This window comes from Panthera onca, chromosome F2 (assembly GCF_046562875.1).
Source record: "Panthera onca isolate mPanOnc1 chromosome F2, mPanOnc1 haplotype 2, whole genome shotgun sequence".
Taxonomy (NCBI): domain Eukaryota; kingdom Metazoa; phylum Chordata; class Mammalia; order Carnivora; family Felidae; genus Panthera; species Panthera onca.
The window spans coordinates 54,944,968-54,966,583 of NC_138356.1; the positions used below are offsets into that span (position 1 = coordinate 54,944,968).

Genomic DNA, 21,616 nt, shown 5'->3' on the forward strand with positions numbered 1-21,616 from the left:
GTTCTTTAGATTTGCCCATATTCTGGAGAACAACAGAAACACAGAATTGAAGCTTTTGGAGGTGTTCTTATTCATGTGTTTGAATACTCTCCATATCTCTGCCAGGTGGATTTCTGGATCCCAGAATTGTTCAGACAGAGCAATATAGGGTGATGGTTCAAAGCGCCCCCCATGTTGGGAGTCAGGCCCATTTGGAGCTGATTTCCAGCCCTGCCACTTATTAGTTGTGAGCCTTAGATAAGTCACTTAAACATCTGAGTCTCAGTTTCCTCACCGTAACACATTTTTAGAAACTTTTTTTTTAATGTTTATTTATTTTTGAGAGAGACAGAGTGTGAACGGGGGAGGGGCAGAGAGAGGGAGCCACAGAATCTGAAGCAGGCTCCAGCCTCCAAGCTATCAGCACAGAGCCCAACGTGGGGCTCAGACTCACAGACCGTGAGATCATGACCTGTGCCGAAGTCAGATGCTCAACCGACTGAGCTACCCAGGCACCCCTACCGTAACACATTTTTAATAACACCTTACATGATTGTTAAGAGAACCAAGTAGAATAAAATTTGTAAGTTCCTACCATTACTGAATGGCCTCTTTGTTCTCATCACAGTAGTGAGTACCTTGCATACATGTTGTCCCTTGTTGGAACAATAAATAGGCCAGTATCATGTAGGCCTTGAGTTACCACTCAGGCGGATTACTCCAAGAGTTTCTCAAACAGCATCAAATCACACCTCACCCCCACCTTCAATTCATTCTCCAAAATGTGTTTGCAGTGACACTTGAAGGAGTTTGATCATCTTGTTTCCCTACTTGAAATAAATCAGTATCATCTTATCACCATCAGGACTATGTTTACTTGCCTGCTGGCCAGACTCAAATGTCACTTCTAGATTCCTTCCTGGATACCTGCACATAACGTCACTGCAAGCTTACCTGATCGCCGTAGACACAGAGCTCTGGCTCCCAGTGAGCAAGAAGTCTCTTTCATTTTCTGTATGAAAACACCAAGCATCTATCCTGGCCTTCAGTAGCTCTCAACTAATATTTACCGAATCAATGACTAAATGCATGTCAGTCCTTTGAGAGTAATTAGCATGTCTCCCCCTGTCTCTTGCTCTTAACTTTTTCTTCACATTAAACCAGAGACACATATCTAGTTACCCTTATTAATATACCTCAGTGGACCCAGCTGCCCACAGGATCAGTCCAAGCTTGGCTTATGACTCAGCTGCTAAATTGAACACATGGGTTCATCTCTCCTAAAAAAACATTGACATCATGGTAGAACGTACAAAGGGTGAGGCAGTCTCACAAATACAGAGACCTGGAATAGGGATATCAGCAAACCAAAAATTTTCACCCAATTTCTGGGTGACTCAGAATGCATGGGTTCACATTGCTGGTTAAAGCAGAAAAGAGGGACTCCCGGCTCAATGTATGTAGAATGAAACAAGCGTAAGGTAAACTGGGTTTTGTGTGTGTGTATGTGTGTGTGATAAATCTATCAGATTAAGCAGCAGGAGGAGGGGCAGAATCAGATGACCGAGGTCACTAAAAACTGAGGACCAGCAGCTCCTGTTTACCCCTCCCTCTTCCTCTGCTGCTGCATGTGCAGTGCTGGCATTTGCCCATTGATTGTCTTTTCCAAACGATTTCCCTGCCTTCATGATTTATACAGATTCTCTCCAGTGAACTCCTTTTATTCTTCAGAATGCCACGTGCACATCTTGGGAGTTCTGGGGAGAGTTGGGAGGTCCACAACCCCTTGGGATTCCTTCTATTAGAATGCTTAACACATGATGTTACAATGTCTGTAGCTGCTATCCTCATGGACTACAAGCTTCTTGAAGAAAGGAATTGTATCTTATTCATATTGTATTTCAGAGCCTGGTCTTATGCTTGCAATAGTGTAGGTCTTCAATAAATGTTGGGTGGAAGAATGAATGAATGACCAGGACAATGTTCTGTGCTTCTTACAGATCTGGCCTCCCTTTGCAGATTATGCTACAGTTGGTTTATAGTTTTCCAGATACAGTCTGAGTATACGTAGGGTTAGGCAGGGAGTGGGCAAGTTACCCAACTGAAATTATTGATTTTCAAATTTATTTACATAATAATATCGACAACAATAATAATACCATTTGTTGATTATTATGTGACCGTCACTGTGCTGTAAACTTTGTGCAGATAATCATGAATTCTCATAGCCACTCTATAAGATAGCTGTTATGTTTCCACTGTAGTAGTTCCCTATAGCTTCTGTAACACACGATTTACAAAGTCAGTATCACTGGGTGCAAGTTAAGCGTGAGTAGAGCTAGCAACACTCCTTCCAGAGGCTCTACGGGAGAATCCATTCCTTCCCTTTTCCAGCTCCTGGTGGCTGCTGGCATTCCTTGACTTGTGACTGCATCACTCCAAGCACTTCTTCTGTGGTCACAAAGCCTCTTCCTCCTCTGTGTCAAATCTCCCTCTCCTTCCCTCTTGTAAGGACATATGTGATTGCATTTAGGGTCCACCTGGGTAATCTCCCTATCTCAAAACGCTTATCTTAATCAGATCTGCAAAGACTTTACCATACAAGGTAAAGATTATAGCTCCAGGGATTAGGACACAGATCTCTTGCTCTCTTTTTGTTTTTTAAGTTAATGTATTAATTTTTTGAGAGAGGGGTGAGAGGGGAGGGGCAGAGAGAGAGGAAGAGAGAAGATCCCAAGCAGTCTCTGCACTGACAGTGGGGATCCAACTCATGAACTCTGAGATCATGACTTGAGCTGAAACCAAGAACTGGACGCTTAACTGACTGAGCCACCCAGTCACCCCAGGACACAGATATCTCTTTGTGTGTGTGGGGGGGGGGGGCATTTTTTCAGCTCACCATACCACACTTTGCAGATTTGGAAACAAAGGGATTAAGTTCACTTGCCCAAGTACACACAGGCTTTAAGCAGCGGGGTCTGGATTTGAATTTGCATCTATTTGATCTCAGAGTCTGTCTCTCTGTCCCTTCTTCTCTCCCTCTATCCTTAAATAATGAGTAATAACCCCAAGACACTTGCATTGTTGCTTTATTCTGAGTCAAGTTTAAACGTAAAAGCCCCGCGTTCAGAATTCAAAGAGCAGGCTGTACCAGGAGAAATCACTGATGACACAGGCCCACACTCTAGGTTAGCTCAACACTTGCATTTATTTCCTTCATTATGGAAGCAGGCAGTGAGGTGTTGAGGAGAGCAGGCTGAGAGGGGCACACTCCTCATGGGGATGGGTCAGTATCTCATTACTTTGGCTGCTGCTGACTCTAAGCTGGTGTGTCAGGGGCCTCTGCCAGCAGGATTTCCTTCTGCCTGGGAAGCTGGAGTCACTTCCCATTCTGTGTGTTGTAGTCTGCCTGAAACCTAATCCAGTTCCTCCTTTACAGATGTGGAGAGGCAGAAGCCCAGCCCAGCCGCCATGGTAGAATTTTCTTTTTGAAGTTTATTTATTTATTTTGAGACAGAGAGAGAGAGAGAGAGACAACAAGTGTGGGAGAGGGGCAGAGAGAGAAGGAAAGAGAGAACCCCAAGCCGGCTCCCCATGTCAGCACAGAGCCTGACGCGGGGCTTCATCCCAGGAACCATGAGATCATGACCTGAGCCAAAACCATGAGTCGGATGTTTAGCTGACTGAGCCACCCAGGCGCCCCTGTGCTAGAATTTTTACTGTGGGCCTGAGGACCACAGCTGCAAGGAGTATTGGTCCACTGGCTTTTATTTAAATTCAAACAACTTTTCACATTACTCACCTTTTAGGTGTAAATATGCTTTTCCCTTCTCAAAAAATACTATGTTCAAAACCATACATTTTATATAAAAATATTTATAATATTTCTTATTAACAATCTGTTTAACATACTGTGGTGAAAACACTCTGCCAAAACAAATTCGCTTGAAGGGAGTGACGAAACATCTTTGCAGAATATTTAAATCACACAACTCATACTTGTACATATTCAAACAATGCAAAGGCGGATAGGACATTCCTTCCTTAGAGGTAACCACTGAAAGGTGAATAATTTGGGGTGCATCCTTCCAGTCCTCTGTTTATATATTTTTACATGAGTATCTAATATATTTGTTTTTATTTTCGATACATGGGATCATATTTTGACTACTTGTTCTTTTTTTAAGAATTTTTTTAAATTTATTTTGAGAGAAAACGTGCTCTCATGTAAGCTCAAGCAGGGGAGGGGCAGAGAGAGAGAGAGAGAGAGAGAACCCAAAGTGCAGAGCCTGACATGGGGCTTGATCTCATGACTATGAGATCATGACCTGAGCTGAAATCAAGAGTCAGAAGCTTAACCAACTGAGCCACCCAAGCACCCCTTGACTACTTGCTTTTTAAAATTAACAGTGAACTTTAGAAGTGTTTACAGATGAACTTAGAAAAAGTTGTATAGTATCCCAAGATGTGGATATATAATCCCATAATGTATTCACTCCCTTATTGGACATATTTTAAATGGTGCTTTTTCTGTTATTAAGACAGTGCTATGACAGGCATTACTTTACGTGTAGCTTGAGTGTTTGTGTAACAATACACAGGGGTGGATTTTTAAAAGTGGCATACTCTTTCCACTGTACCAAAAATGGGAAGATTGGTACAAAGCTAGCCAGATTTGAGTCAGAGAGCTCCTCTGAGATCTCAAAAGTTTTAAACTCTGCAGCCAGAGTTCATACTATGCTGTAGATGAGGTCTTCTGGCAATTATACTTTCTCACAAAGCTCCTTGAGGGATGTCTTCAAGAATTCATCTTCCGGTCTTTCCCACATGCCCATTGCTGCCCTTGAAGCTGATTGTGGCTCTCTTCATGTTACTAGGATAACTTCGTATTTCTATTGCTTCCTTTCATGGTGTATTAATTATGATTTTGTTTGGCTGCAACATAGCACACTTGACTGTAATGACTTTGCCAAGTGGGTTCAGTTTGCCTACACAGGAACAAATCCAGAGGGTGTTGTACGGATCTGGCATGACAGCTCCATGACACCACTGGAGACCGGGCTTCCTCTGTCTTCCTGCTCTGCCATCCTTTGCATCTCTCTTATCCTTATGGCTGCAAAATGGCTGCTTTGCCTCCAGGCATGGCATCTGCATCCTAAGCTAGAACATGGGAGGGGCAATGGGCAAAGGACAAAGACAAAGTCTGTATGCCAGCTGAGGCTGTCATTTTATAAAGAGCTTTCCTGGAAGCTTCAACCAGTGACCTCTGCTTACATCTCTCTTTCCAGAACTGGAATACATGGTTTTTCTGGTTGCAAAGTTTCAGCGGAGATGAGCATATTTAACAAAAATATTTATATTTTGGTTTTATATTTATATTTTGGTTCTTTGTGACCAAACTGTGGGTTTGGTTAATAGAAATGGAGGGAAGAATGGAGATTGGGTAGAAACAAGCAGTGCCATACTTGGTGATTCAGGTGAAAATGTCTTGAATAAAGCCCTAAAAAGGTGGAATATTCATCACTGATTCTGTTATAGGTAAAGGCATTAAAATGCATGGTATATATAACACTGTAACAATAATATTGCAAATAAGAAATTACCTCTTCTACTGTGCTAGAAAAAAAGAATCTTTTTCATTTTTCTACACTTCATTCTGGCCCCACTGAATATATGCACTTGTGATTTTTTCTTTCATACCTTCTACATGCATACAGTCTAGGATAAATTAAATTTAATATTCTTTACTTTTTAACTTTCTGTAAGTATTTTAATACTCTGCTGCCCAATTTTCTAAATATTCATGTAAAAGAATTAGAGTAGATTCCACTAGTTTGATTTATTTATTTATTTATTTATTTAAATCCTACAATGTTATATATTTAGATATTTTCCATTTTAAAAAGATAATGTTACAAGGACTTTTTATTTCTTTAGGACTCATCCTTTATGGACACATTTCAATAAAATGAACTATAGTTGAAGTATATGAGCATTTTTATGATTGTCAGGAAAGGCACCATGCTATTTTTGGGAAAAGTTTTTACCAAGTTATATTCTCATTATCACTGCATATGCGTATCCCTTTTATCACATTAAAAAAAGAAGAAGAAGAAGAAGAAGAACGAAATGAAGGGAAACAAAGAAGGGGGGGGGGCGGGGAAAGGAGAGTTGTCCAGGATTGAATCAGCCCTGCCCTCTTGTGGTAAATCTTAAAATTTCAATGCAGGCTTTTTCTTTCTCAAGGGCTTGTGTTCAGAATGTTGTGCATAATGCTGTTGTTAGCCACTGATCTTTTCAAATAAAAGTGGGGACCTCAGTATTAGTTTTACAGACTCAGAGAACAAGAATCATTTGGGCTTGAAATCCACAACAGTACCCAAGAAATGACCTACAATAGATCTGTATGGGAGCAGATAAATTCTTGTTCTGTTGATTAGGAATTGGTGGTATTGCTTGGGAAGCAGTCTTCTGAAGGGGACAGTCCTTAAATGATGATTTAAAGAAATGGAGAATATTTGGTTTAAGACTGATATCTATATGTATATCTATATCTATATCCCTGTCTCTCTCTCTCTCTCTCTCTCTCTCTCTCTCTCTCTGTGTGTGTGTCTCTATATCATCTATCTATGGAGAGAGAGAGAGAGAGAAAGAGAGGGAGAGATCCAGAGGAAACAAAGCCTAATTGTTGTACTTTGCAAGTGAAGAGACAGAATCATAGCACTTAGGGGGCTTTCCCAAATAAAAACTCCAGTAAATAACACAGAGCCCGTAGTTGCTCTGTTAGCCCTGGCTTTTGCTACTGGACTCCATGGTCTTTCTGTTAGATTTCTTCTTAAAGAGTATGAGCACCAAATGAGATAGTATCTGGGGAGTGCTTTGAGAAATATTCAGTACACGCACAAGCAAGCAGAATTATTAGTAGATATAGCAGAGAGGCTATAGCAAAGTGTGATTTATATCTGTGGCAGAGTTAGTTTGCCTAAAATCCCTGAAATGGCAGAATTCAAAAGGTTTTTGAAAAAATTCATTTTGGTCCACTCATCTTACTGGTAGAATAAATACATCAGAACTAATACACATGTAGTGCTTAACATAGTGCTGGAGCAGAGCATTGATCTGAAACTGTTAAATAATAATCACTACCCCTGTATGTTTGGCCTGTCCTACATGTTTTACCTATATTAATTGTATATTAATTTTTCAGTCATCACAACCACCTGATGAAGTAGATCTTTTTAAATTAATTAATTAAATAATTTATTTATTTATTTATTTATTTATTTATTTATAGAGAGCAGGGGAAGAGACCAAGAGAGAGGGAGAGAGAGAGAATCCCCAGCAGGCTCTGTGCTGTCAGAGTGAAGCCTGACCTGGGGCGCAGGCTCACCAACCATGAGATCATGACCTGAGCTGAAATCCGGAGTCAGGTGCTTAACCGACTGAGCCACCCAGTAGATTCTATTTTTAATTCTTTTTTATGAGGAACCTGATGCCTGGAGGGGTTAAGTAACTTGCTATGATCACACAGCTTTAAGTGGCAGATCCAGGATTTGACTATAGGCAGTCTTACTGTCTCCCTAAACTACCCTTAATAACATCTAGTGCTCAGACTAGAAGCCCATTTCCTGGCTACTATTTAACACACTGTATCTTCTCTGTTACGCATGGCTCTATCTTATGCTGGAAAATAGGAGAAGGTCTCCTCAGATCTTTTTAGACAAGTAACAATGTAACTTTATGGAGAGTCCATGTATTATAAAAATGAAGTGTTACAGCCAAAAAGTAAATATTTAATTTGTTTCTTTTAGTCATAGCAGTGGAGAAAGAGATATGCCAGGATCTTTTTCTTCTCAATACCAGAGGGGAGACGATGTAAAGAGACTCATTTTTCATTCAAAAGTCAACTAATGTTTACTGAGTGTTTTTTTTAACATAAGGGCTGAGTTTACCTTGATGAGTAAGGTAGATGGGGTGTCTGCCCTCAAGGTACTTAGATTCTTGTGGAAATGAGTGTCAATTAACTGATCACAAGGGCAAATGTGATAATTGTAAGGAAAAAAAGGGAGAATATATGGCAGAGTATAACACTGACCCATCTTAATATAGAAAGTGAGAGAAGGTTTCCTAAGGAAGTGACATTTCAGGAGGAAGAGCACTTCAGGAGGAGGGAATAGGGTGTGCAAATACTGTCACAGGAGGGAATATGACCCCCATAAGGAACTGAAAGATGACTGTGGCGGGAACATTGGAGAGCAGGAGAATACAGGTGAGATGAAATGTAGGTGATGGACAGATCGCACAAAGCTTTTTTGGATCTGTGAATGGTTTTGATCTTTCTCCCAAGAGCAATAGGGAAATGATTAAAAGGCTTCAAGCTTGTGTGGGGGTGGGGGTGGGGGGGGTGGGGAGTGGAGTGGGGTTGTGTGTGTCAATCTTGCGAAAGTCTGAAGAATGGATTGGAAAGAAGCATTGGTAAGAATTTGGCTAGGAGATGCCCTCTTAGCACTGGATGGGAAGATAATGTTTTGGATCAAAGTAGAGGCAAGGCAAAAAAGTAAGTGGAATTAATAGATATTTAGGAGGTAAACTTGAGAAAATTTGGCAATGGAACAAATATGGTAGATGGCAGAAGGAGATTGTCAAGGAAGCCTTCAGGTTTCTTGGAATGCAACAGATGGTACCACCCTTCACTGAAATAAAGAATATGGGAAGGATGGGGATGGGGGAAAAGAGCTCCTTTTTAGACTTGAAGTGTTAAATATAAGGAGGTAGTTGGGTTCATGAAACTAGAATGTCAAAGAGATAGCAGGAGATAAAAACTTGGTCATCAATGAAGCACAAAGAATCATGGATGAAATTGCCTAGAGAGTGTGTAGCAAGAAGAGGGGCTGGATGAGTCTAGAAGAACTCTACTATTCAATGGCCAGAAAAAGGAAAGTGAGCTTGTAAAAGAGACAGAGGAAGAGTTGAAAGTCAGAGAAAAACTAAGAGTGGTGTCACAGAGGATGCAGAACAAATATTTTCAAAAAGAAGTAAGTAATCAGTTGTCAAATATGCTAAAAGGCCAGGAGAAGTAACACTGCAAATGTCCATTGGATTTAGCTGCATGAGGGTCTTAGATGATCTTAGCATGATGGAAGCCAGATTGGATGTGTTAAAGAGAATAGGTAAGGAAATGGAGATGGGAGAATAGAACGGTAGCTGAATTAGTTGAGGTTCTCCAGAGAAAAAGAACGAATTACATTTAAAATTCATCTTTATATGAAAACATTTATTATAAGGAATTGGCTCATGTAACTATGGTGGCTGACAAGTCCAAGGCCTGAAGGATGCAAGCTGGAGACCCAGGAGAGCCATGAGTATACTTCCAACCCAAATGCTGGCACTCTCCAGACCCAGGAAATGCTAATGTTTCAGTTAGAACTTGAAGGCAGGAAAAAGCCAGTGTTCCCATTTAGAGGCAACCAGGCAGAGGAATTCTTTCTTGTTCAGGGAATGGGGTCAGCCTTTTTTGTTCTATTCAAGCCTTCAACTAATTGTGTGATGCCCATTCACATTAGGGAGGGCAATCTGCTTTACTCAGTCTACTGATTTAAATGTTAATCTCCTCCAAAAACACCCCAACAGATACACCCAAAATAATGTTTGACTAAATATCTGGCCACACCATGGCTCAGTTAAGTGGACACAAAAAATTCTACTGAGAGACCAAATAACAGGAGAATGGAAAATGCCCACTAGGTTAGTTGACATGGTAGAGAGATGGAATCAAAGTCATACCAGAGATAGCTGAAGAGTGACTGAGAGGTAATGACCTATAGATGTTTTATTTGAGAAGTTTTGCTATGAAGGAGAGGAAAATGGAATGTCAAAGTTACAGTCTCTTTCTTTCTTCCTTCCTTCCTTCCTTCCTTCCTTCCTTCCTTCCTTCCTTCCTAATAGCAGAGAATTAAAAATGCTTTGAATGGGAAGATCAACCCAAAATAAAAGAGATAATAAATATTATAAAGCTCTTGAGAAGTAGGAGTGGATGAGATCCTTGCCTTTCCTTTTCCATCTTCCTGTCAAATCTCAATCCATAATACCAGTGGGAACATCTGGGACCCTCACTGGACTAAACATTGTTGTCATGATTTTCATCACCACCATCCTTGGCATCATCAAAAAGCATTGCAAATTTCCAAATGGCATAAGGCATAATGTTCTAAAGCTCTAGAAGAGAAACATAATTTTTGCTTTATCTGCTCTATTTCAAACCCTGGCTGGAAGGGATAGTTCAGCCTGGTCTGCCTTAGACAGCATGCACACAGCTGAAGGAAGTACAGAATTTTTTGCTCATCTGTGAAAATTTCTTTCTTCATTCCATGTACCAAGTTGACACCATGTTCAGGAATAGTGAAGATCATAAAAACCCATTCTGAAGATGTTTCAATTTAAAATATTAAGAGTTGAACCATTAGGGATTTCTGAACCTTTGTGCTCAATGTTAAAAATTTGTATAAATGGTAAAATTTGCCTTTATTTTGTTTAATCCTTTTGCTCTCAACATTTATTGAGGAAGCATTTATGGAGCATTTATCAGATGCTACCAGTATGCCTGGCAGTCTAGGAATAGAATGGTGAACAAGAAATGCTTCCTGCTTTCAAAGGATTTGCAGTGTGGTATGACTAAGATAAATACAGACAAGTAAAGAAGTCACTTACAAGTAATAGCATTAGTCATGTTGAGAACATGGTGTCACATAAGCACATAGAAGGGGCGCTGGTCTTGGAGGGTCTGGGAAGTCTCTTTTTGAGATGTAATTTGGAAGTTGTGACCTGAAAAAAATGATTAGGGTCCTGGTGAAGTGAAAAAGGAGGGAAAAAAATAGATTTTTTCTTTTTTCTTTTTCTTTCTTTCTTTCTTTCTTTCTTTCTTTCTTTCCTCCTCCTTCTTCTTCTTCTTCTTCTTCTTCTTCTTCTTCTTCTTCTTCTTCTTCTTTTTCTTCTTCTTCTTCTTCTTCTTTTCTCTCTCTCTCTCTCTCTCTCTCTCTCTCTCTCTCTCTCTCTTTCTCTCTTTGTTACAGAGAGAAAAACCTAGGCAACCCAGGTCATGGGAGAGGTAAATCTTGGTGCATTCAGAGTCACCTCAAATTTAGCACAAAGTGCAAGGGAAAATGGCAAAAGGTGAGGATGAAGTATACAGAGGATAGTTCAGGAAGGGAAGATCCAGCAATAACACTAGCAAATACTTCTCTAGTGCCTAGTTGAGCTAGGCTTTATGCATAACAATTCACTTAATCTGTATAAATGCTCAAAGGTAAGGAATATCATTGTCTCCACCACATAGAAGAGAAATATAGTAAGATGTAGCAACTTACCCAAAGTCACACTAGTGACCAGTCATGCTAGTAAGGGTGGAAGAGGAGTTTAAACAGTCTGTTTACGGAGTGTGCTCTGACTACTACACCGTACAGCTTCTCAAGGATAAAGCCTTGGGAGAGAATCAGACCGTGTCCCAAAGCACAGCAGTGATGTGTAGCCAGAACTGTGTTTTGGAAAGATCACTGAATGTACTCTGAAAAAAAAAAAAATAATGCATACGAGCAGGTCTGGAAGCAAGGGAAGAAGTGGAAATCAAAACCAGGAAATCTCCTGGTTGGGAGGAGACGAGAATGGGAAACCTAAAAATGTAACCTTAAGTAAGTAAAGAAAATGGTGAAATTTCAAATATTCTGTTGGATATTTGAATGATTACTGTGCAAATTCAAAGAAGATGCCCCTTGGACAGTGATATCAGCAAGATGGCTAAATAAGACATCTTTCACTGGTATCTCCTCAACAGTTTGGCATCCATCCACAGACAAAAGTACCTTTGAAGAGAGCTGTGGGATCCAGGTGGGAGATTGTGAAACCCTGGTGCAGTCCAAGAATGAGGAGAGCTGTTTTGTGAGGATAAGTCTATACCCAGGCAGTTGACTCACTGGCTTTAGTCTTAGCTATAGACCTAGAAGCACCTCTGTACTCCTGAAGACTCACCTACCGCTCTGTTTAGCTTTGGTTCTGTCACCAGCACCTCATGCCAAGGAACCTAGGAGAAGTCTTACCCAACTATAATAGGCAAAGAGACCTCAGTCCCAGCTGTGGACTCCAAAATGACCCATGAACCAGCTCCAGCCCCTCGCAGCTGCAGTCTGAGAGTCCCTGGAGAAAACCAACTTAGTCAGTCATCCACAGATGAGAAAGCTTTTGTGAAAGTCCAGGAGTCTAGTGGAGAAGTTACGGCATACTGCTGGAGCAAACAATCTGAGATTGGATGTGTTGGAGAGGATAAGAGGGAAAGAATCTTAATGACTCTACCAAAAAACTGTTAGAACTAATCAACAAATTCAGTAAAGTTACAGGATAAAAAATCAACATGTAGAAATCAGTTTCGTTTCTATACACTAACAATGAAATATCTGAAAAAGAAACAAAGAGAACAATCCTATTGTTAGCCTCAAAAACAATAAAATATGTAGGAATGAATCTAATCAAGGAGGTGAACTTCTGTACACTGAAATCAATGACTTTAATGAAAGTAATGAAGAAGATACAAATAAATGGAAAGATATCCCATGTTCATGAATTGAAAGCATTAATATTATTAAAATGCACATATTATCCAAAGCCATCTGTAATTTCTTAAATTTTTTTTTAATGTTTATTTATTTTTGTGAGAGAGAGAGAAGACAGAGCACAGGCAGGGAGGGGGGTTGCAGAGAGAGAGGGAGACACAGAATATACAACAGGCTTCAGGCTCTGAGCTGTCAGCACAGAGCCTGATGCAGGGACTAAACTTACGAACCCTGAGATCATGACCTGAGCCAAAGTTGGACACTTAACCAACTGAGCCACTCAGGTACCCCCAAAGCCATCTGTAATTTCAATGCAATCCCTATAAAAATTCCAATGGCATTTTTCACAGAAATGAGAAAAATCAATCCTAAAACTTGGATGGAACCAGAAAAGACTCTGAATATCCAAAGCAATCCTGGGAAAGAACAAAGCTGGAAGCATCACAATTTCTGATTTCAAACTGTATTACAAAGCAATAGTAACTAAAACATTCTGGCATTGACACATAGATTAATGGAACAAAATAAGTAATCCAGAAATAAACCCAAACATATATAGTTAACTAATTTCAACAAAGGCACCAAAAATGTACAATGGGGAAAAGATAGTCTCTTCAGTAAATGGTGTTGGAAAAACTAGACTCCCACATGCAAAAGAATGAAACTGGACCTTTATCTTACACTATATACAAAAATCCCTCAGAATGGATTAAAGACTTAAGGGTAAGACCCCAAAACTGGAAAACTCTAGAAGAAAATGCAGGGGATGATTTCCTTGACATGGGTCTTGGCAATGATTTTTTGGATTTGACACAAAATGCAAACAACAAAAGCAAAAACAAATAAATGGGACTATGTGAAACTATAAAGCCTCTGCACAGCAAAAGAAATAATCAACAAAATGAAAAGATAATCTATGGAATGGGAGAAAATATTTGCAAGCCTATACATCTGATAGAGAGTTAATATCTAAAAAATATAAGGAATTAATATGACTCAGTAGCAGAAAACTCAAACAACCCAATTAAAAAATGGACAGAGGACCTGAATAGACATTCCTATAAAGAAGACATAAAAATGTTCAACAGGTACATGTAAAGATGGTCAACATCATTAATCATCAGGAAATGCAAATCAAAAATTCCAACTACATATCATCTTACACCTGTTAGAATGGCTATCATCAAACAGACAAGAGATCACAGGTATTCTTGAGGATGTGGAGAAAAGGGAACACTTGTGTACTGTTGCTGGGAATGTTGTTACAGCCATTGTGGAAAATATGGAGGTTCTCAAGAAATTAAAAACAGAACTATCTTATGATCCAGAAATTCCACTTCTGGGTATATATGCAAAGGAAATGAAATGAGGATGTTGAAGATATATCTGCACACTGATGTTCATTGAAGCATTATTCACAATAGCCAAGACATGGGAACAACCGAAGTGTCCACTGATGGATGAATACATAAAGGAGATGTAGTACACACACACACACACACACACACACACACACACACACAGAGAGAGAGAGAGAGAGAGAGAGAGAGAGAGAGAGAGACACCCTATAGGAATATTATTCAGCCATAAGAAAAAGGGAAATCTTGCCATTCACGACACCTTACATGGACCTCAAGGACATGCTAAGTGAAATAAAAAGTCAGAGAAAGACAAATATTGTATGATCTCACTTACATTTGAAATCTAAAAAACCAAACTAATAGAAACAGAGAGTAGAATGGTGGTTGCCAGGCACTGGGGGGCAGTGGAGAAATGGGAAGATGTTAGTCAAAGGGTACGAACTTCCAGTTATAAGATGGAAAAGTTCTGAGGATCGAATATACATCATGGTGATTATAGTTAATAATACTGTATTATACCCTTGAAAGTTCCTGACAGAATAAATATTAAATGTACTAACCACACACACAAATAATGATAATTGTGTCAGGTGATGGAGCTGTTATCTAGTTCTACTGTCGATCACCTCACAGTATCTACATGTATCAAATCTTCTGTACACCTTAAACTTACACAATGTTGTATGTCATTCTATCTCAACAAAGTTGGAAAATGCTTCAATAAAGTAGATGTATCTTTGTTTAGCAAGGCCCATTAATAATTCTTTGGATCTACAAACGTAGGCGTGGGGCTTTGGTGAAAGGGGGCAGAAGGCAGTAAATTGCCACTGTTCTGAGTGACAACCCAGCAGGAATAGGAAGGTATGTACATAAACAGAAGGGCAGTGGTGAGGCGCAGACAGGCCATCAGAGACTGGTGATTTTAGAGACCCTACAAAGGAGCAAGCCAGTGAGGAATTCCCTGCAGAGATGGAGAATGGTGGATACATTTTGGGAACTCCAATGTCCACTCTCAATTTGAAGTTGGTGTACCTTCTGTGGTATCTTCACTCCTGAACTCTCAGAACTGGTCTGGCTCCTCCTCCTGCCTTGGATCAGTAGTGCTTGGAGAAGAAAGGAGGTGTGGGGGGGGGGGAGGGGAGGACGGTGGCTGGTGTGAGGCTGAATACGGTCTTGGTGGTAGAAGGTGCAGGGAGACCTGACTCGGGTGACATTCTGGAGGAAGGGGACCCTTGAAAGATGGGAGGCCAGCATCTGGGTGACTTAAGCAATAACAGTCAAGAGTTGACGATCATCCTGGTAGAGGAAGTGAGAGTTTCTTTGGCAAAACAGAACAGAAGCATGTAAATTATTTTAGGGCATAGTTGGTTTGAATAGTGCACACAGGCTTAAAAATTTTCAGTTTAATGAGAGGCAAAAAACGAATGAAAATATGAGAACTAACATCAAATAGATACATAAGCAACTGTAGTGGCAAAGCACTGCTTTGGGACATTTTGAATTGCAAAGGAAGGGTGTGATCAGGGAAAAGTTCAGGAAGTGAGAAGCATGGTGTTCTACTCCACGTGGTGGGCTCGATTTTCACTGAAGCTTCAGGCTTCCTTCCATTTTCTCGCCTAGGGCTCACTTGTTTATTCCTTTGTTCCTACTCTTTTTTTTCTTTTTAATGTTTATTTTCATTTTTGTGTGTGAGAGAGACAGAGCATGAGTGGGGCAGGGGCAGAGACAGAAGGAGACACAGAATCTGAAGCAGCTTCCAGGCTCTGAGCTGTCAGCACAAAGCCTGACACAGGGCTCGAACTCACAAACCTTGAGATCATGACCTGAGCCAAGTTGGAAGTTTAACCGACTGAACCGCCCAGACACACCCCTGTTCCTAGTCTTTTAGTAGGAACCCCAAGGATGCACAGGGATAGAGGAAGGCACCTATGCCCCTTTACCTGAAAACTCTTGGAGGAAATCATTGGGGATAGAGCAAGCAGTGAGTGGAGGAGAGAGAATAGAGCATTCTGAGCAGCAGGATAGGGTTGTTTGTAGTCATAGAGAAATCACGCAAGAGGAGCAGTGAGCTTGGCTTACCCCTGAGTATGGTGGGAGCAATATCCAGCTCATGTACTCTAAAGGACCTACTATGTGCTAGGCTCTGAACTACAAATTTTACACACATTCTCTCATTCTGTCCTCTCAGTTACCCAGTGAGCTGTGCAGCATTATCATCCTCTTTTTACAGATGAAGAAATTGAGGTCGAAGGATGATTAATAAGTAAGTTGTTTGGTTTTTTTTTGTAGTTTCAAGGTTTTATTTAAATTCCAGTTAGCATACAGTGTAATATTAGTTTCAGGAGTAGAACCTAGTGATTCATGTCTTGCATAGGAACCCAGTTCTCATCCCAACAAATGCCCTCCTTATTACCCATTACCCATTTAGCCCATCCCCTGCCCACCTCCTCTCCAGCAACCCTCAGTTTTGTTCTCTATAGTTAAGAATCTGTTTTATGAAAAAAAAAAAACAAGAAAAAAGAAAAAAAAAAGAGCCTGTTTTATGGTTTGCCTCTTTTTTATTCCTGTGCTCATTTGTTAAATTCCACATATGCGTGAAATCATATGACATTTGTCTTTCTCTAACTGATTTATTTCACTTAGCATAATACTGTCTAGCTCCAGAAATAAGTAAGTTTTTAAAATCACACAACTGGTAATTGGCAGAGGCATTTAATCTCAAATCCTGCTCAGATTCAAAGCTATTCCTAGATCTGTCATATGTGTTGTGGCGTGTTAGATGCACGCCAGGACAGGACAGCAACCTTTCTAGTACTGGCACTTGGAAGGCACACATCAATTTCTTGGGCCCGTAGTTCAGTCTTCAAGTCCTGCTTGAGGTATAGAACACTGTGGTAAATCAAGTCATTCTCGTTTAGTGGCTTGGGGGCCTGAAGTACAAAGATTCAGTCTGTATTGTAAAGACAGTGAGCAGATAGGCCAGTACTAGAGTTTTACTCATTTCCAGGGTAGATTATTTAATTCTGTCGCATACTGTGCAGAATTAGGTTTCTGTGCACTTAATTGTTTTTGGTCTCAGTAGAAACTAATCTATGAATAACAACTATGGAGTGCAGCTTGTGAATAATAAAGTGAGAGCCTTCATTTTCCAGTTGTTTTATTCCACTGCTGTTCCGTTTACATGGGGAGCAAGGGAGCAAGGATTTCAGATTAATTGCAGTACAGCACATTGAATAATGCAGGTCAGTGGCTGCGTTGCTCATGGGGAAATGCTTTTAATGGGTCCTTTCAAAAGTAGATTTTAAACAATGTCCTGAAAGATTTACTTGCAGATTTTTAAAAAGAGTGTCTTAACAAAGCTATTTTGAGGAGATTTTTTTCATTATTGTTCAGTATAAACTACATAAATGCCTTTTACTGATGGCTCAACATTTGAGTGTCTCTCATAAACCCACAAGCCTGGTGAACTAAAATTGGAATCTAGCATTGGAAGTCTAATGCAAGAAGTCTGGGACTGATTGAGGCTACTTTGAAGATCATGTTTTAACTGTTGTGGCTGAGAACATGGCATATTGCCTGTACTTTCAAAATCTCCAGGAATACCATACCACCCGCCCCCCCCAACCCTCCCGTTTCCTTTCTTGTTCAGGTTTTCTAGAGCCCTTGCTGGGCTTCCTTCCATCTGCAAAGAGGCGGGAGAAGGTGCTAAAGTCATCTGTAAAGGCTAACGACTTTTATTCCCAGTAAGAATATTCTTCCTTCCTTTACGATCAGCACATGCAAAATAACATTCCGACTTGGTGGTAAACTACCATGGAAAAAGATTAAATCTGTTACCTGGTAAATAAATACAGATAGTTAAAAATGAATTTTTGTTTCATCGTTTGGCCTCTACTAGTTCAGAATTCCACTATCTGGGAAGATTTAATATCAGAGAAGTAAAAGCCCTGTTTCGCCACTATTTCATGGGGATTGCTGTCACTTAAAATGAATTTCTTGTACCTTACCGTCTCTTTCTCAGCCAAGATTTAGGCTGCAGGAAGGAGAGGGATAGTTTTAGAGGCAATATGATCATTTAAATGCCATCTCTAAGCTTTGGGTTATTCAGACAAATTATCCAGATTCTTGATTTTTTTTTTCTTTCATGTTGTATGTTTTATACCATTTTTGCCTCACAGACTAATATACTTGGTTTAAAGACTTCCGCAAAAGTGGGTGGTTTCTGCAATTAAGTAGGGTAACAATTAATAACTATATGATTTTTGATCAGATTGGGTCTTTTCTCAAGTTCCCTTAGCCTCATCACGTATCTTTTAAAGGATCTTTTTGTTGTTGTTGTTGTTGTTGTTACCCAAAAGGTTTATTTTTCCTTCTCTGTGTTCTCTCTAATACAGAGTTCTGGCCAGCTGTGTTCTGGCCAGCTGTATGACCTTGGACAAGATACTGAACTTGGCTAAGTGGATTGTCCTCATCTATAAAACGAGGACATACTTTGCTGTCTGCCAGAAGACTTCAAGGCTTGAATGAGGCAGCATCTGTGGAGCTCTTTGTGAACTGCAAAGCCTCTTGTACTGTAAAGTATTAATGAACTGCCCATTCTACTCCCTAATGTATGTACTTTTACCGCTGGTTGTGATGTCACACAATCCACTATCTCAGATAGGCTTCCATTATTTCTTTAATGCACTGCACAGCCAAACATCTGTCCCTGGCTTCTTCGTGTCTTCCTGGGGGGCAGATCTCTTTAGTCTGCTCCTGGCTAAAGGCTATTGTTAGAGAAAGTACAACTTGCTTTTTCTGAAACCAAAGACATTTCAGCTTTTAATTCCTAGTCATTATGCTATTTATTGATTGTGCACATGTTTATTGTGCCTATTCTGTCAGACCCTGTTCTCAGCACTTAGATTTGGTCACCTGATAGATGTCTTCTGTTTGCCCCTGCAGATCTGGACTCCAGCCTTCTCCAGTCTGCTCTGTACCCCCAGAGGCTGATCTGTGGGGACTGCTGGCTCCCTTTAGGGTTCAGTTCCAGAAAGGGTCAGCAGGCAGTTTAAGGGATGGTTGGAGGGAGGGAGTTAAGGCATGTATTTTCCAGGCTCCCTTCTAAAGAGAGACCATGGGCCAGCAGTACCCTTCCACTATAGGTCCTCTCTTTTGTTGTTGGTCCTCTCCAACAGCCTCTCATTCTCTGGGCTCCAGTGCCCTTTAGGCCGAGAAGTGACTCAGGCCCTGAGTGCTGCACTGCCCCTGTGCGACAGAAGTCATGCAGTAGTCCCTTGGTAAATGGTCTCTTATTAAACTTTCTCCAGCTACTCATCTGCTTCCTGCTGGGGCCCTGGTAGATTTAAGCAATAAACAAGATGTAGAAGACCTTGCTCTTTATGGGATTTACATCCTGGAGGGGAAGATAGATAATTAACAAACAACAATAAGCAAAATCATAATCATAATAAATAGTGATATTACCTTTGTGAAAAGAAAAGTTTATTTGATAGAAAGAATCTAGGGTGTTGGGCAAGGTACAACGTTAGACAGGGTAGCAGGAAAAACTTTTTAAAATTTTTTTCAATGTTTATTTTTGAGAGAGAGAGAGAAAGAGAGAGACAGAGTGCAAGTGGGGGAGGGGCATAGAGAGAGGGAGACACAGAATAGGAGGCAGGCTCCAGGCTCTGAGCTGTCAGCACAGAGCCTGATGCAGGGTGGACTGCGAGATCATGACCTGAGCTAAAGTCGGATGCTCAACCGACTGAGCCACCCAGGCGCCCCAGCAGGGGAAACTTTTCAGAAGAGGTAATATTTAATTTGAGATCATATTGACAAAGTGATGAGGGAGAATAAAGTGCAGGCAGAGGAAAAGCACTGGTACAAAGGTCCTGAGGTAGGAATGAGAACAAAGAACATAGAGAAGGCTGGGGTGGCTGGACATCATGAATTCAGAGTGTAAGGGTAGGAAATAAGGAAGTCCTGAAAGTGATCAAGTGTCAAGGCACCCAGCCTAACAATGATGAAAATATAGTAGTATAGGATATTTGGTTAGTAAGGTACATGCTCCAAGATGTTTTGTTACATATACCAGATATTTCTGCCTACCTACCTGGAGATTTCAGAAGGACAACAGATGAATAATAATTTCCCCTCACTGGAAAATACAAGTCTTATTTGTATCTCTGAATTATATTTTTCAAAAATTGCACTGTGTTTTTTACAGGTCAGGGTCAAACATTCTCCATCCCTCCTCTCCAGATTCTTTTTTAAAAAACATGCCTTGGGCTTCTGTCTCAGTCTGCCATTTTCCATCTCTGCGTGTCATCCACATGTCTAGACCTGGGAATGTTTTATGCCTTTTCAAAACTCTCTTCCAGAGAGCAAGCCAGTCATGCTTACAGCTCATTACTTCTCAGATCAAGCTTCCCTTGTGATTTCCCCCCTTAAAAAATGTAGAACCAGTGCCTCTGATACCATGTTTGGGAAGATCAGGCCCCTCACTGCAGGTGTCCAACTCTTGTAAAACTTTCTTATCTCACAACCCTACAAGCCTTGCGGCTGTCTTCACAGTGGTACTGGGAGCCTCCAACACAGCAGCTGAGTCTACAGTTGGACCGCCTACAATGCCCTGATGATCACAGATATGGTGAAGGGGAGCAAAATATACCACTTCAAGATAGGCCTTTTTGGCATATTGATTATTTTGAGCTGGTTATTTTTAAGAGACTGCAGACATGGGAGAAGCACTGAAAACTGAGCAGATGTTACCCTTTTGTAAGAGACATTTACATTTATAAGGGGAATCTTCATTTGTAAGACTGTCTTCCTCTCTGTTTGGGAAGAGAAGGATGACTAAATTTCCAGAAACTCTTATCAATGAAAAAGGCAAGGGCTTAAAACCTGATGACAACCCTACCCTGTTTATGTGCTTTTCCTAATAACTTCCTATAACTGCCCTCCTCCTCCCCAACATCTTTTTTGTTTGTTTGTTTTTAGCTGGAGATGTTATTTGAGGTGGTGGCTTAGGCCCTTCCAGGGGACTTACTCAGTTTTCCTGCGTTTTTCTTATGTATACGTTATTAAATGTATATGTTATTAATATACATATGTATATGTTATTAATATACATTAATATACATATGTATATGTTATTAAACTTCTGGGGCTTTTTTTCCTGTTAATTTGTCTGTTATCACAGTGGGGTCTCAGCCAAGAACCTGCAAGGGTAGAGGGCACATTGTTTTTCTTCATATACAATGTAAAACACCTGTCTTTGAGAAAAATTTTTGAAGCAAATTCTTTAAAATTCCAACTTAAAAAAATTTTAAACTGAGACTATATCAAGGATAATTGAGTCTCTTTACATCAAGCATAAAAAGGGTAAGTGACGTTTGTGATTAATGAATCAGTACCCAGAGATTACACTTATGTTTGATTAGTATATTTGACTCTTGGGTTTAATAGTACCTTCCAAGAAGCAGAATTACATTGGGTCATTCAACATTTAGGAAGAGGAACTTGGTGAAATGCTAGAATTTCAAGATATAATAGTTTTCTGGGAATTTGCTCAATGTGGGGCTTGGTAAGTGGAAACCTTGGAACTTAAAATTCATTCCATATCTGGAGTTTTGGCTCTCTGTTGAAATGCTGTGGGCAGTAACACATGTGGAACATTCACAATCATGTCTAGAC

The 21,616-nt window shown here is 40.2% G+C and overlaps 1 protein-coding gene across 1 annotated transcript in view; it reads left to right on the forward strand.

The window, feature by feature from the left end:
- The window catches only part of LOC144615068 (uncharacterized), a 50,903-nt gene extending 29,909 nt beyond the window's left edge, over positions 1-20,994 (forward strand). Inside the window, exons 3-4 of the mRNA XM_078441551.2 lie at positions 16,128-16,202; positions 18,334-20,994. The gene's annotated coding sequence lies outside the window, so the exon portion shown is untranslated. The remainder of the gene's footprint in view (positions 1-16,127; positions 16,203-18,333) is intronic.
- The last annotated feature ends 622 nt before the right edge of the window (positions 20,995-21,616 follow it).